Genomic DNA, 17,443 nt, shown 5'->3' on the forward strand with positions numbered 1-17,443 from the left:
AAATCTGGGGAAAATTTGTGGCTACCTGAATCTGATATGAGGAGAAAGCGATCATATGATTGACGGAAGCAGGAGTAGCTTTACTTCTATTTTAAAAAGAGGCGGGGCTATATTGTCGTTGAGGACTTTGAGCAGCTATACTTATGCATTAGACGTCTCGTCTTTGTGCTGCGTTCTTCCCGCGCTATGTTTACTGTGTTGCCAATATACACAAAGTTGAATCTTACAAATTAAATCTGGGGAAAATTTGTGACTACCTGAATCTGATATGAGGAGAAAGCTATCATATCATTTAAAAAGCAGGAGTAGCTTTACTTCTATTTTAAAAAGAGGCAAAGCTATATTATTTTTGCGGACTTTGAGCAACTATACTTATGCATTACACGTCTCGTCTTTGTGCTGCGTTCTTCCCGCGCTATGTTTACTGTGTTGCCAATATACATCAAGTTGAATCTTACAAATTACATCTGGGGAAAATTTGTGGCTACCTGAATCTTATTTGACGAGAAAGCTATCATACGACTGAAGGAAGCAGGTGTAGCTTTACATCTATTTTAAAAAGAGGCGGAGCTATATGTTCTTTGCGGTCTTTCAGCAACTAATCCTATGCATTAAATGTCTCGTCTTTGTGCGGCGTTCTTCCTGCGCTATGTTTGCTGTGTTGCAAATATACATGAAGTTGAATGATACAAACTAAATCTGGGGAAAATTTGTGGCTACATGAATCTGATATGAGAAGAAAGATATCATACGAATGAAGGAAGCAGGAGTAGCTTTACTTCAATTTTAAAAAGAGATGGAGGTATATTTCCTTTGCGGACTTTCAGCAAGTATACATATGCATTACACGTTTCGTCTTTGTGCTGCGTTCTTCCGGGCTATGTTTACAGTGTTGAAAATATACACTAAGTTGATTCATACAAATTAAATCTGGGGACAATTTGTGGCTACGTGAATCTGATATGAGGACAAAGCTATCATACGAATGAAGGAAGCAGGAGTAGCTTTACTTCTATTTTAAAAAGAGACGGAGGTATATTTCCTTTGCGGACTTTCAGCAAGTATACATATGCATTACACGTCTCGTCTTTGTGCTGCGTTCTTCCCGCGCTATGTTTACTGTGTTGCAAATATACACCAAGTTGAATCATACAAATTAAATCTGGGGAAAATTTGTGGCTACCTGAATCTGATATGAGGAGAAAGCTGTCATACGATTTAAAAAGGCAGGAGTAGCTTTACATCTCTTTTAAAAAGAGGCAAAGCTATATTTTCTTTGCGGACTTTCAGCAACTATACATATGCATTACACGTCTCGTCTTTGTGCTGCGGTCCTCCCTCGCTAAGTTTACTGTGTTGCAAATATACACCAAGTGGAATCATACAAATTAAATCTGGGGAAAATTTGTGGCTACCTGAATCTGATATGAGGAGAAAGCTATCATACGACTGAAGGAAGCAGGAGTAGCTTTATTGTATTTTAAAAAGAGGCGGAGCTATATTTTCTTTGCGGTCTTTTAGCAACTATGCATATGCATTACACGTCTCGTCTTTGTGCTGCGTTCTTCCCGCGCTATGTTTGCTGTGTAGCAAATAATACACGAAGTTGAATCATACAAAGTAAATCTGGGGAAAATTTGTGGCTACGTGAATCTGATATCAGGAGAAAGCTATCATACGACTGAAGGAAGCAGGAGTAGCTTTACTTCTATTTTAAAAAGAGACGGAGGTATATTTCCTTTGCGGACTTTCAGCAAGTATGCATATGCATTACACGTCTCGTCTTTGTGCTGCGTTCTTCCCGCGCTATGTTTACTGTGTTGCAAATATACACCAAGTTGAATCATACAAATTAAATCTGGGGAAAATTTGTGGCTACCTGAATCTGATATGAGGAGAAAGCTATCATACGATTGAAGGAAGCAGGAGTAGCTTTACTTCTATATTAAAAAGAGGCGGAGCTATATTTTCATTGCGGACTTTCAGCAACTATACATATGCATTACACGTCTAGTCTTTGTGCTGCATTCTTCTCGCGCTATGTTTACTGTGTTGCAAATGTACACCAAGTTGAATCATACAAATTAAATCTGGGGAAAATATGTGGCTACCTGAATCTGATATAAGGAGAAAGCTATCATACGATTGAAGGAAGCAGGAGTAGCTTTACTTCTATTTTAAAAAGACACGGAGGTATATTTCCTTTGCGGACTTTCAGAAAGTATACATATGCATTACACGTCTCTTCTTTGTGCTGCGTTCTTCCAGCGCTATGTTTACTGTGTTGCAAATATTCATCAAGTTGAATCATACAAACAAAATCTGGGGAAAATTTGTGGCTACCTGAATCTGATATGAGGAGAAAGCTATCATACTATTGAAGGAAGCAGGAGTAGCTTTACTTCCATTTTAAAGGGGCGGAGCTATATTTTATTTGCGGACTTTCAGCAACTATACATATGCATTACACGTCTCGTCTTTGTGCTGCGTTCTTCCGGGCTATGTTTACAGTGTTGAAAATATACACCAAGTGGAATCATACAAATTAAATCTGGGGAAAATTTGTGGCTACTTGAATCTGATATGAGGAGAAAGCTATCATACGATTGAAGGAAGCAGGAGTAGCTTTACTTCTATTTTAAAAAGAGGCGGAGCTATATTTTCTTTGCGGTCTTTTAGCAACTATGCATATGCATTACATGTCTCGTCTTTGCGCTGCGTTCTTCCCGCGCTATGTTTGCTGTGTTGCAAATATACACGAAGTTGAATCATACAAAGTAAATCTGGGGAAAATTTGTGGCTACCTGAATCTGATATGAGGAGAAAGCTATCATACGACTGAAGGAAGCAGGAGTAGCTTTACTTCTATTTTAAAAAGAGGCGGAGTTATATTTTCTTTGCGGTCTTTTAGCAACTATGCATATGCATTACACGTCTCGTCTTTGTGCTGCGTTCTTCCGGGCTATGTTTACTGTGTTGCAAATATACACCAAGTTGATTCATAAAAAAATAAATCTGGGGAAATTTTGTGGCTACCTGAATCTGATATGAGGAGAAAGCTATCATACGATTGGAGGAAGCAGCAGTAGCTTTACTTCTATTTTAAAAAGAGGCGGAGCTATATTTTCTTTGCGGACATTCAGCAAATATACTTATGCATTCAACGTCTCGTCTTTGTGCTGCGTTCTTCCCGCGCTATGTTTACTGTGTTGCAAATATACACCAAGTTGAATCATACAAATTAAATCTGGGGAAAATAAGTGGCTACCCGAATATGATGTAAGGAGAAAGCTGTCATACGATTGAAGGAAGCAGGAGTAGCTTTACTTGTATTTTAAAAAAAGGCGGAGCTATATTTTCTTTCCGGACTTTCAGCAACTATGCATATGCATTACACGTCTCGTCTTTGTCTTGCGTTCTTCCCGCGCTATGTTTACTGTGTTGCAAATATACACCAAGTTGAATCATACAAATTAAATCTGGGGAAAATTTCAGGCTACCTGAATCTGATATGAGGAGAAAGGTATCATACGATTTAAAAAAGCAGGAGTAGCTTTACTTCTATTTTAAAAAGAGGCGGAGCTATATTTTCTTTGCGGTCTTTTAGCAACTATGCATATGCATTACATGTCTCGCATTGTGCTGCGTTCTTCCCGCGCTATGTTTACTGTGTTGCAAATATACACCAAGTTTAATCATACAAATTATATCTGGGGAAAATGTGTGGCTACCTGAATCTGATATGAAGAGAAAGCTATCATACGATTTATGAAAGCAGGAGTAGCTTTACTTATATTTTCAAAAGAGGCGGAGCTATATTTTCTTTGCGGACTTTCAGCAACATTACATATGCATTACACGTCTTGTCTTTGTGCTGCGTTCTTCCGAGCTATGTTTACTGTGTTGCAAATATACACCAAGTTGATTCATACAAAAATAAATCTGGGGAAAATTCTGGCTACCTGAATCTGATATGAAGAGAAAGCTATCATACGATTGGAGGAAGCATGAGTAGCTTTACTTCTATTTTAAAAAGAGGCGGAGCTATATTTTCTTTGCGGACTTTCAGCAAATATACTTATGCATTCAACGTCTCTTCTTTGTGCTGCGTTCTTCGCGCGCTATGTTTACTGTGCTGCAAATATACACCAAGTTGAATCATACAAAATAAATCTGGGGAAAATTTGTGGCTACGTGAATCTGATATGAGGAGAAAGCTATCATAGGATTGGAGGAAGCAGGAGTAGCTTTACTTCTATATTAAAAAGAGGCGGAGTTATATTTTCTTTGCGGACTTTCAGCAACTATACATATGCATTACACGTCTTGTCTTTGTGCTGCATTCTTCGCGCGCTATGTTTACTGTGCTGCAAATATACACCAAGTTGAATCATACAAAATAAATCTGGGGAAAATTTGTGGCTACGTGAATCTGATATGAGGAGAAAGCTATCATAGGATTGGAGGAAGCAGGAGTAGCTTTACTTCCATTTTATAGGGGCGGAGCCATATTTGCTTTGCGGACTTTCAGCAACTATACATATGCTTTTCACGTCTTTTCTTTGTGCTGCGTTCTTCCGGGCTATGTTTACTGTGTTGCAAATATACGCCAAGTTGAATCATACAAATAAATCTGGGGAAAATTTGTGGCTACCTGAATCAGATATGAGGAGAAAGCTATCAAACGATTGGAGGAAGCAGGAGTAGCTTTATTTCTATTTTAAAAAGAGATGGAGGTATATTTCCTTTGCGGACTTTCAGCAAGTATACATATGCATTACACGTTTCGTCTTTGTGCTGCGTTCTTCCGGGCTATGTTTACAGTGTTGAAAATATACACTAAGTTGATTCATACAAATTAAATCTGGGGACAATTTGTGGCTACGTGAATCTGATATGAGGAGAAAGCTATCATACGAATGAAGGAAGCAGGAGTAGCTTTACTTCTATTTTAAAAAGAGACGGAGGTATATTTCCTTTGCGGACTTTCAGCAAGTATACATATGCATTACACGTCTCGTCTTTGTGCTGCGTTCTTCCCGCGCTATGTTTACTGTGTTGCAAATATACACCAAGTTGAATCATACAAATTAAATCTGGGGAAAATTTGTGGCTACCTGAATCTGATATGAGGAGAAAGCTGTCATACGATTTAAAAAAGCAGGAGTAGCTTTACATCTCTTTTAAAAAGAGGCAAAGCTATATTTTCTTTGCGGACTTTCAGCAACTATACATATGCATTACACGTCTCGTCTTTGTGCTGCGGTCTTCCCTCGCTAAGTTTACTGTGTTGCAAATATACACCAAGTGGAATCATACAAATTAAATCTGGGGAAAATTTGTGGCTACCTGAATCTGATATGAGGAGAAAGCTATCATACGACTGAAGGAAGCAGGAGTAGCTTTACTTGTATTTAAAAAGAGGCGGAGCTATATTTTCTTTGCGGTCTTTTAGCAACTATGCATATGCATTACACGTCTCGTCTTTGTGCTGCGTTCTTCCCGCGCTATGTTTGCTGTGTAGCAAATAATACACGAAGTTGAATCATACAAAGTAAATCTGGGGAAAATTTGTGGCTACGTGAATCTGATATCAGGAGAAAGCTATCATACGACTGAAGGAAGCAGGAGTAGCTTTACTTCTATTTTAAAAAGAGACGGAGGTATATTTCCTTTGCGGACTTTCAGCAAGTATGCATATGCATTACACGTCTCGTCTTTGTGCTGCGTTCTTCCCGCGCTATGTTTACTGTGTTGCAAATATACACCAAGTTGAATCATACAAATTAAATCTGGGGAAAATTTGTGGCTACCTGAATCTGATATGAGGAGAAAGCTATCATACGATTGAAGGAAGCAGGAGTAGCTTTACTTCTATATTAAAAAGAGGCGGAGCTATATTTTCATTGCGGACTTTCAGCAACTATACATATGCATTACACGTCTAGTCTTTGTGCTGCATTCTTCTCGCGCTATGTTTACTGTGTTGCAAATGTACACCAAGTTGAATCATACAAATTAAATCTGGGGAAAATATGTGGCTACCTGAATCTGATATAAGGAGAAAGCTATCATACGATTGAAGGAAGCAGGAGTAGCTTTACTTCTATTTTAAAAAGAGACGGAGGTATATTTCCTTTGCGGACTTTCAGCAAGTATACATATGCATTACACGTCTCTTCTTTGTGCTGCGTTCTTCCAGCGCTATGTTTACTGTGTTGCAAATATTCATCAAGTTGAATCATACAAACAAAATCTGGGGAAAATTTGTGGCTACCTGAATCTGATATGAGGAGAAAGCTATCATACTATTGAAGGAAGCAGGAGTAGCTTTACTTCCATTTTAAAGGGGCGGAGCTATATTTTATTTGCGGACTTTCAGCAACTATACATATGCATTACACGTCTCGTCTTTGTGCTGCGTTCTTCCGGGCTATGTTTACAGTGTTGAAAATATACACTAAGTTGATTCATACAAAACAAATCTGGGGACAATTTGTGGCTACGTGAATCTGATATGAGGAGAAAGCTATCATACGAATGAAGGAAGCAGGAGTAGCTTTACTTCTATTTTAAAAAGAGACGGAGGTATATTTCCTTTGCGGACTTTCAGCAAGTATACATATGAATTACACGTCTCGTCTTTGTGCTGCGTTCTTCCCGCGCTATGTTTACTGTGTTGCAAATATACACCAAGTTGAATCATACAAATTAAATCTGGGGAAAATTTGTGGCTACCTGAATCTGATATGAGGAGAAAGCTATCATACGATTTAAAAAAGCAGGACTAGCTTTACATCTATTTTAAAAAGAGGCAAAGCTATATTTTCTTTGCGGACTTTCAGCAACTATACATATGCATTACACGTCTCGTCTTTGTGCTGCGGTCTTCCCTCGCTAAGTTTACTGTGTTGCAAATATACACCAAGTGGAATCATACAAATTAAATCTGGGGAAAATTTGTGGCTACCTGAATCTGATATGAGGAGAAAGCTATCATACGACAGAAGGAAGCAGGAGTAGCTTTACTTCTATTTTAAAAAGAGGCGGAGGTTTATTTCCTTTGCGGACTTTCAGCAAGTATATATATGCATTACACGTCTCGTCTTTGTGCTGCGTTCTTCCCGCGCTATGTTTACTGTGTTGCAAATATACACCAAGTTGAATCATACAAATTAAATCTGGGGAAAATTTGTGGCTACCTGAATCTGATATGAGGAGAAAGCTATCATACGATATAAAAAAGCAGGAGTAGCTTTACATCTATTTTAAAAAGAGGCAAAGCTATATTTTCTTTGCGGACTTTCAGCAACTATACATATGCATTACACGTCTCGTCTTTGTACTGCGGTCTTCCCTCGCTAAGTTTACTGTGTTGCAAATATACACCAAGTGGAATCATACAAATTAAATCTGGGGAAAATTTGTGGCCACTTGAATCTGATATGAGGAGAAAGCTATCATACGATTGAAGGAAGCAGGAGTAGCTTTACTTCTATTTTAAAAAGAGGCGGAGCTATATTTTCTTTGCGGTCTTTTAGCAACTATGCATATGCATTACATGTCTCGTCTTTGCGCTGCGTTCTTCCCGCGCTATGTTTGCTGTGTTGCAAATATACACGAAGTTGAATCATACAAATTAAATCTGGGGAAAATATGTGGCTACCTGAATCTGATATAAGGAGAAAGCTATCATACGATTGAAGGAAGCAGGAGTAGCTTTACTTCTATTTTAAAAAGAGACGGAGGTATATTTCCTTTGCGGACTTTCAGCAAGTATACATATGCATTACACGTCTCTTCTTTGTGCTGCGTTCTTCCAGCGCTATGTTTACTGTGTTGCAAATATTCATCAAGTTGAATCATACAAACAAAATCTGGGGAAAATTTGTGGCTACCTGAATCTGATATGAGGAGAAAGCTATCATACTATTGAAGGAAGCAGCAGTAGCTTTACTTCTATTTTAAAAAGAGGCGGAGCTATATTTTCTTTGCGGACATTCAGCAAATATACTTATGCATTCAACGTCTCGTCTTTGTGCTGCGTTCTTCCCGCGCTATGTTTACTGTGTTGCAAATATACACCAAGTTGAATCATACAAATTAAATCTGGGGAAAATAAGTGGCTACCCGAATATGATGTAAGGATAAAGCTGTCATACGATTGAAGGAAGCAGGAGTAGCTTTACTTGTATTTTAAAAAAAGGCGGAGCTATATTTTCTTTCCGGACTTTCAGCAACTATGCATATGCATTACACCTCTCGTCTTTGTCTTGCGTTCTTCCCGCGCTATGTTTACTGTGTTGCAAATATACACCAAGTTGAATCATACAAATTAAATCTGGGGAAAATTTCAGGCTACCTGAATCTGATATGAGGAGAAAGGTATCATACGATTTAAAAAAGCAGAAGTAGCTTTACTTCTATTTTAAAAAGAGGCGGAGCTATATTTTCTTTGCGGTCTTTTAGCAACTATGCATATGCATTACATGTCTCGTCTTTGTGCTGCGTTCTTCCCGCGCTATGTTTACTGTGTTGCAAATATACACCAAGTTTAATCATACAAATTATATCTGGGGAAAATGTGTGGCTACCTGCATCTGATATGAAGAGAAAGCTATCATACGATTTATGAAAGCAGGAGTAGCTTTACTTCTATTTTCAAAAGAGGCGGAGCTATATTTTCTTTGCGGACTTTCAGCAACATTACATATGCATTACACGTCTCGTCTTTGTGCTGCGTTCTTCCGAGCTATGTTTACTGTGTTGCAAATATACACCAAGTTGATTCATACAAAAATAAATCTGGGGAAAATTCTGGCTACCTGAATCTGATATGAGGAGAAAGCTATCATACGATTGGAGGAAGCATGAGTAGCTTTACTTCTATTTTAAAAAGAGGCGGAGCTATATTTTCTTTGCGGACTTTCAGCAAATATACTTATGCATTCAACGTCTCTTCTTTGTGCTGCGTTCTTCCCGCGCTATGTTTACTGTGTTGCAAATATACACCAAGTTGAATCATACAAATTAAATTTTGGAAAATTTGTGGCTACATGAATCTGATATGAGGAGAAAGCCATCATAGGATTGAAGGAAGCAGGAGTAGCTTTACTTCTATTTTAAAAAGAGGCGGAGCTATATTTTCTTAGCGGACTTTCAGCAGGTATACATATGCATTACACGTCTCTTCTTTTTGCTGCGTTCTGCCCGCGCTATGTTTACTGTGTTGCAAATATACACCAAGTTGAATAACACAAACTAAATCTGGGGAAAATTTGTGGCTACCTGAATCTGATATAAGGAGAAAGCTATCATGCGATTGAATGAAGCAGGAGTAGCTTTACTTCTATATTAAAAAGAGGCGGAGTTATATTTTCTTTGCGGACTTTCAGCAACTATACATATGCATTACACGTCTTGTCTTTGTGCTGCGTTCTAACCGCGCTATATTTACTGTGTTGCAAATATACACCAAGTTGAATCATACAAATTAAATCTGGGGAAAATGTGTGGCTACCTGAATCTGAAATGAGGAGAAAGCTATCATACGATTGAAGGAAGCAGAAGTAGCTTTACTTCTATTTTTAAAAGATGCGGAGCTATATTTTCTTTGCGGACTTTCAGCAACTATACCTATGCATTACACGTCTCGTCTTTGTGCTGCGTTCTTCCCGAGCTATGTTTACTGTGTTGCAAATATACACCAAGTTGAATCATACAAATTAAATCTGGGGAAAATTTGTGGCTACCTGAATCTGATATGAGGAGAAAGCTATCATACGATTGAAGGAAGCAGGAGTAGATTTACTTCTATTTTAGAAAGAGGCGGAGCTATATTTTCATTGCGGACTTTCAGCAACTATACATATGCATTGCACGTCTCATCTTTGTCCTGCGTTATTCCCGCGCTATGTTTACTGTGTTGCAAATATACACCAAGTTGAATCATACAAACTAAATCTGGGGAAAATCTGTGGCTACCTGAATCTGATATGAGGAGAAAGCTATCATACGATTGAAGGAAGCAGGAGTAGCTTCACTTCTATATTAAAAAGAGGCGGAGCTATATTTTCATTGCGGACTTTCAGCAACTATACATATGCATTACACGTCTAGTCTTTGTGCTGCATTCTTCTCGCGCTATGTTTACTGTGTTGCAAATGTACACCAAGTTGAATCATACAAATTAAATCTGGGGAAAATTTGTGGCTACCTGAATCTGATATGAGGAGAAAGCTATCATATCATTTAAAAAAGCAGGAGTAGCTTTACTTCTATTTTAAAAAGAGGCAAAGCTATATTATCTTTGCGGACTTTCCGCGACTATACATATGCATTACACGTCTCGTCTTTGTGCTGCGGTCTTCCCGCGCTATGTTTACTGTGTTGCAAATATACACCACGTTGAATCATACAAATTAATTCTGGGGAAAATTTGAGGCTACCTGAATCCGATATGAGGAGAAAGCGATCATATGATTGACGGAAGCAGGAGTAGCTCTACTTCTATTTTAAAAAGAGGCGGGGCTATATTGTCATTGAGGACTTTGAGCAGCTATACTTATGCATTACACGTCTCGTCTTTGTGCTGCGTTCTTCCCGCGCTATGTTTACTGTGTTGCCAATATACACCATGTTGAATCTTACAAATTAAATCTGGGGAAAATTTGTGGCTACCTGAATCTGATATGAGGAGAAAGCTATCATATCATTTAAAAAAGCAGGAGTAGCTTTACTTCTATTTTAAAAAGAGGCAAAGCTATATTTTCTTTGCGGACTTTCAGCAACTATACATATGCATTACACGTCTCGTCTTTGTGCTGCGGTCTTCCCGCGCTATGTTTACTGTGTTGCAAATATACACCAAGTTGAATCATACAAATTAAATCTGGAGAAAATTTGTGGCTACCTGAATCTGATATAAGGAGAAAGCGATCATACGATTGAAGGAAGCAGGAGTAGCTTTACTTCAATTTTAAAAAGAGATGGAGGTATATTTCCTTTGCGGACTTTCAGCAAGTATACATATGCATTACACGTTTCGTCTTTGTGCTGCGTTCTTCCGGGCTATGTTTACTGTGTTGCAAATATACACCAAGTTGTATCATACAAAAATAAATTTTGGAAAATTTGTGGCTACCTGAATCTGATATGAGGAGAAAGCTATCATAGGAATGAAGGAAGCAGGAGTAGCTTTACTTCTATTTTAAAAAGAGACGGAGGTATATTTCCTTTGCGGACTTTCAGCAAGTATACATATGCATTACACGTCTCGTCTTTGTGCTGCGTTCTTCCGCGCTATGTTTACTGTGTTGCAAATATACACCAAGTTAAATCATACAAATTAAATCTGGGGAAAATTTGTGGCTACCTGAATCTGATATGAGGAGAAAGCTATCATACGATTTAAAAAAGCAGGAGTAGCTTTACTTCTATTTTAAAAAGAGGCAAAGCTATATTATTTTTGCGGACTTTGAGCAACTATACTTATGCATTACTCGTCTCGTCTTTGTGCTGCGTTCTTCCCGCGCTATGTTTACTGTGTTGCCAATATACACCAAGTTGAATCTTACAAATTAAATCTGGGCAAAATTTGTGGCTACCTGAATCTGATATGAGGAGAAAGCTATCATATCATTTAAAAAAGCAGGAGTAGCTTTACTTCTATTTTAAAAAGAGGCAAAGCTATATTTTCTTTCTTTGCGGACTTTCAGCAACTATACATATGCATTACACGTCTCGTCTTTGTGCTGCGGTCTTCCCGCGCTATGTTTACTGTGTTGCAAATATACACCAAGTTGAATCATACAAAATAAATCTGGAGAAAATTTGTGGCTACCTGAATCTGATATAAGGAGAAAGCGATCATACGATTGAAGGATGCAGTAGCTTTACTTCTATAATAAAATGATGCGGAGCTATATTTTCATTACGGACTTTCAGCAGGTATACATAAGCATTACACGTCTCTTCTTTGTGCTGCGTTCTTCCAGCGCTATGTTTACTGTGTTGCAAATATACATCAAGTTGAATCATACAAACTAAATCTGGGGAAAATTTGTGGCTACCTGAATCTGATATGAGGAGAAAGCGATCATATGATTGACGGAAGCAGGAGTAGCTTTACTTCTATTTTAAAAAGAGGCGGGGCTATATTGTCATTGAGGACTTTGAGCAGCTATACTTATGCATTAGACGTCTCGTCTTTGTGCTGCGTTCTTCCCGCGCTATGTTTACTGTGTTGCCAATATACACCAATTTGAATCTTACAAATTAAATCTGGGGAAAATTTGTGGCTACCTGAATCTGATATGAGGAGAAAGCTATCATATCATTTAAAAAAGCAGGAGTAGCTTTACTTCTATTTTAAAAAGAGGCAAAGCTATATTTTCTTTCTTTGCGGACTTTCAGCAACTATACATATGCATTACACGTCTCGTCTTTGTGCTGCGGTCTTCCCGCGCTATGTTTACTGTGTTGCAAATATACACCAAGTTGAATCATACAAAATAAATCTGGAGAAAAATTGTGGCTACCCGAATCTGATATAAGGAGAAAGCGATCATACGATTGAAGGAAGCAGTAGCTTTACTTCTATAATAAAATGAAGCGGAGCTATATTTTCATTGCAGACTTTCAGCAGGTATACATAAGCATTACACGTCTCTTCTTTGTGCTGCGTTCTTCCAGCGCTATGTTTACTGTGTTGCAAATATACATCAAGTTGAATCATACAAACTAAATCTGGGGAAAATTTGTGGCTACCTGAATCTGATATGAGGAGAAAGCGATCATATGATTGACGGAAGCAGGAGTAGCTTTACTTCTATTTTAAAAAGAGGCGGGGCTATATTGTCATTAAGGACTTTGAGCAGCTATACTTATGCATTAGACGTCTCGTCTTTGTGCTGCGTTCTTCCCGCGCTATGTTTACTGTGTTGCCAATATACATCAAGTTGAATCTTACAAATTACATGTGGGGAAAATTTGTGGCTACCTGAATCTTATTTGACGAGAAAGCTATCATACGACTGAAGGAAGCAGGAGTAGCTTAACTTCTATTTTAAAAAGAGGCGGAGCTATATGTTCTTTGCGGTCTTTCAGCAACTAATCCTATGCATTAAATGTCTCGTCTTTGTGTGGCGTTCTTCCTGCGCTATGTTTGCTGTGTTGCAAATATACATGAAGTTGAATGATACAAACTAAATCTGGGGAAAATTTGTGGCTACATGAATCTGATATGAGGAGAAAGATATCATACGAATGAAGGAAGCAGGAGTAGCTTTACTTCAATTTTAAAAAGACATGGAGGTATATTTCCTTTGCGGACTTTCAGCAAGTATACATATGCATTACACGTTTCGTCTTTGTGCTGCGTTCTTCCGGGCTATGTTTACAGTGTTGAAAATATACACTAAGTTGATTCATACAAATTAAATCTGGGGACAATTTGTGGCTACGTGAATCTGATATGTGGAGAAAGCTATCATACGAATGAAGGAAGCAGGAGTAGCTTTACTTCTATTTTAAAAAGAGACGGAGGTATATTTCCTTTGCGGACTTTCAGCAAGTATACATATGCATTACACGTCTCGTCTTTGTGCTGCGTTCTTCCCGCGCTATGTTTACTGTGTTGCAAATATACACCAAGTTGAATCATACAAATTAAATCTGGGGAAAATTTGTGGCTACCTGAATCTGATATGAGGAGAAAGCTATCATACGATTTAAAAAAGCAGGAGTAGCTTTACATCTATTTTAAAAAGAGGCAAAGCTATATTTTCTTTGCGGACTTTCAGCAACTATACATATGCATTACACGTCTCGTCTTTGTGCTGCGGTCTTCCCTCGCTAAGTTTACTGTGTTGCAAATATACACCAAGTGGAATCATACAAATTAAATCTGGGGAAAATTTGTGGCTACCTGAATCTGATATGAGGAGAAAGCTATCATACGACTGAAGGAAGCAGGAGTAGCTTTACTTCTATTTTAAAAAGAGGCGGAGCTATATTTTCTTTGCGGTCTTTTAGCAACTATGCATATGCATTACACGTCTCGTCTTTGTGCTGCGTTCTTCCCGCGCTATGGTTGCTGTGTAGCAAATAATACACGAAGTTGAATCATACAAAGTAAATCTGGGGAAAATTTGTGGCTACGTGAATCTGATATGAGGAGAAAGCTATCATACGACTGAAGCAAGCAGGAGTAGCTTTACTTCTATTTTAAAAAGAGACGGAGGTATATTTCCTTTGCGGACTTTCAGCAAGTATACATATGTATTACACGTCTCCTCTTTGTGCTTCGTTCTTCCCGCGCTATGTTTACTGTGTTGCAAATATACACCAAGTTGAATCATACAAAGTAAATCTGGGGAAAATTTGTGGCTACGTGAATCTGATATGAGGAGAAAGCTATCATACGACTGAAGGAAGCAGGAGTAGCTTTACTTCTATTTTAAAAAGAGACGGAGGTATGTTTCCTTTGCGGACTTTCAGCAAGTATACATATGCATTATACGTCTCGTCTTTGTGCTGCGTTCTTCCCGCGCTATGTTTGCTGTGTAGCAAATAATACACGAAGTTGAATCATACAAAGTAAATCTGGGGAAAATTTGTGGCTACATGAATCTGATATGAGGAGAAAGCTATCATACGACTGAAGGAAGCAGGAGTAGCTTTACTTCTATTTTAAAAAGAGACGGAGGTATATTTCCTTTGCGGACTTTCAGCAAGTATACATATGCATTATACGTCTCGTCTTTGTGCTGCGTTCTTCCAGCGCTATGTTTACTGTGTTGCAAATATACATCAAGTTGAATCATACAAACTAAATCTGGGTAAAATTTGTGGCTACCTGAATCTGATATGAGGAGAAAGCTATCATACTATTGAAGGAAGCAGGAGTAGCTTTACTTCCATTTTAAAGGGGCGGAGCTATATTTTATTTGCGCACTTTTAGCAACTATACATATGCATTACACGTCTCGTCTTTGTGCTGCGTTCTTCCGGGCTATGTTTACAGTGTTGAAAATATACACTAAGTTGATTCATACAAATTAAATCTGGGGACAATTTGTGGCTACGTGAATCTGATATGAGGAGAAAGCTATCATACGAATGAAGGAAGCAGGAGTAGCTTTACTTCTATTTTAAAAAGAGACGGAGGTATATTTCCTTTGCGGACTTTCAGCAAGTATACATATGCATTACACGTCTCGTCTTTGTGCTGCGTTCTTCCCGCGCTATGTTTACTGTGTTGCAAATATACACCAAGTTGAATCATACAAATTAAATCTGGGGAAAATTTGTGGCTACCTGAATCTGATATGAGGAGAAAGCTATCATACGATTTAAAAAAGCAGGAGTAGCTTTACATCTATTTTAAAAAGAGGCAAAGCTATATTTTCTTTGCGGACTTTCAGCAACTATACATATGCATTACACGTCTCGTCTTTGTGCTGCGGTCTTCCCTCGCTAAGTTTACTGTGTTGCAAATATACACCAAGTGGAATCATACAAATTAAATCTGGGGAAAATTTGTGGCTACCTGAATCTGATATGAGGAGAAAGCTATCATACGACTGAAGGAAGCAGGAGTAGCTTTACTTCTATTTTAAAAAGAGGCGGAGCTATATTTTCTTTGCGGTCTTTTAGCAACTATGCATATGCATTACACGTCTCGTCTTTGTGCTGCGTTCTTCCCGCGCTATGGTTGCTGTGTAGCAAATAATACACGAAGTTGAATCATACAAAGTAAATCTGGGGAAAATTTGTGGCTACGTGAATCTGATATGAGGAGAAAGCTATCATACGACTGAAGCAAGCAGGAGTAGCTTTACTTCTATTTTAAAAAGAGACGGAGGTATATTTCCTTTGCGGACTTTCAGCAAGTATACATATGTATTACACGTCTCGTCTTTGTGCTTCGTTCTTCCCGCGCTATGTTTACTGTGTTGCAAATATACACCAAGTTGAATCATACAAATAAAATCTGGGGAAAATTTGTGGCTACCTGAATCTGATATGAGGAGAAAGCGATCATATGATTGACGGAAGCAGGAGTAGCTTTACTTCTATTTTAAAAAGAGGCGGGGCTATATTGTCGTTGAGGACTTTGAGCAGCTATACCTATGCATTAGACGTCTCGTCTTTGTGCTGCGTTCTTCCCGCGCTATGTTTACTGTGTTGCCAATATACACCAAGTTGAATCTTACAAATTAAATCTGGGGAAAATTTGTGACTACCTGAATCTGATATGAGGAGAAAGCTATCATATCATTTAAAAAGCAGGAGTAGCTTTACTTCTATTTTAAAAAGAGGCAAAGCTATATTATTTTTGCGGACTTTGAGCAACTATACTTATGCATTACACGTCTCGTCTTTGTGCTGCGTTCTTCCCGCGCTATGTTTACTGTGTTGCCAATATACATCAAGTTGAATCTTACAAATTACATCTGGGGAAAATTTGTGGCTACCTGAATCTTATTTGACGAGAAAGCTATCATACGACTGAAGGAAGCAGGAGTAGCTTTACATCTATTTTAAAAAGAGGCGGAGCTATATGTTCTTTGCGGTCTTTCAACAACTAATCCTATGCATTAAATGTCTCGTCTTTGTGCGGCGTTCTTCCTGCGCTATGTTTGCTGTGTTGCAAATATACATGAAGTTGAATGATACAAACTAAATCTGGGGAAAATTTGTGGCTACATGAATCTGATATGAGGAGAAAGATATCATACGAATGAAGGAAGCAGGAGTAGCTTTACTTCAATTTTAAAAAGAGATGGAGGTATATTTCCTTTGCGGACTTTCAGCAAGTATACATATGCATTACACGTCTCGTCTTTGTGCTGCGTTCTTCCCGCGCTATATTTACTGTGTTGCAAATATACACCAAGTTGAATCATACAAATTAAATCTGGGGAAAATTTGTGGCTACCTGAATCTGATATGAGGAGAAAGCTATCATACGATTTAAAAAAGCAGGAGTAGCTTTACATCTCTTTTAAAAAGAGGCAAAGCTATATTTTCTTTGCGGACTTTCAGCAACTATACATATGCATTACACGTCTCGTCTTTGTGCTGCGGTCTTCCCTCGCTAAGTTTACTGTGTTGCAAATAAACACCAAGTGGAATCATACAAATTAAATCTGGGGAAAATTTGTGGCTACCTGAATCTGATATGAGGAGAAAGCTATCATACGACTGAAGGAAGCAGGAGTAGCTTTACTTGTATTTTAAAAAGAGGCGGAGCTATATTTTCTTTGCGGTCTTTTAGAAACTATGCATATGCATTACACGTCTCGACTTTGTGCTGCGTTCTTCCCGCGCTATGTTTGCTGTGTAGCAAATAATACACGAAGTTGAATCATACAAAGTAAATCTGGGGAAAATTTGTGGCTACGTGAATCTGATATCAGGAGAAAGCTATCATACGACT

Source organism: Amblyomma americanum, chromosome 11, assembly GCF_052857255.1.
Source record: "Amblyomma americanum isolate KBUSLIRL-KWMA chromosome 11, ASM5285725v1, whole genome shotgun sequence".
Lineage (NCBI taxonomy): Eukaryota > Metazoa > Arthropoda > Arachnida > Ixodida > Ixodidae > Amblyomma > Amblyomma americanum.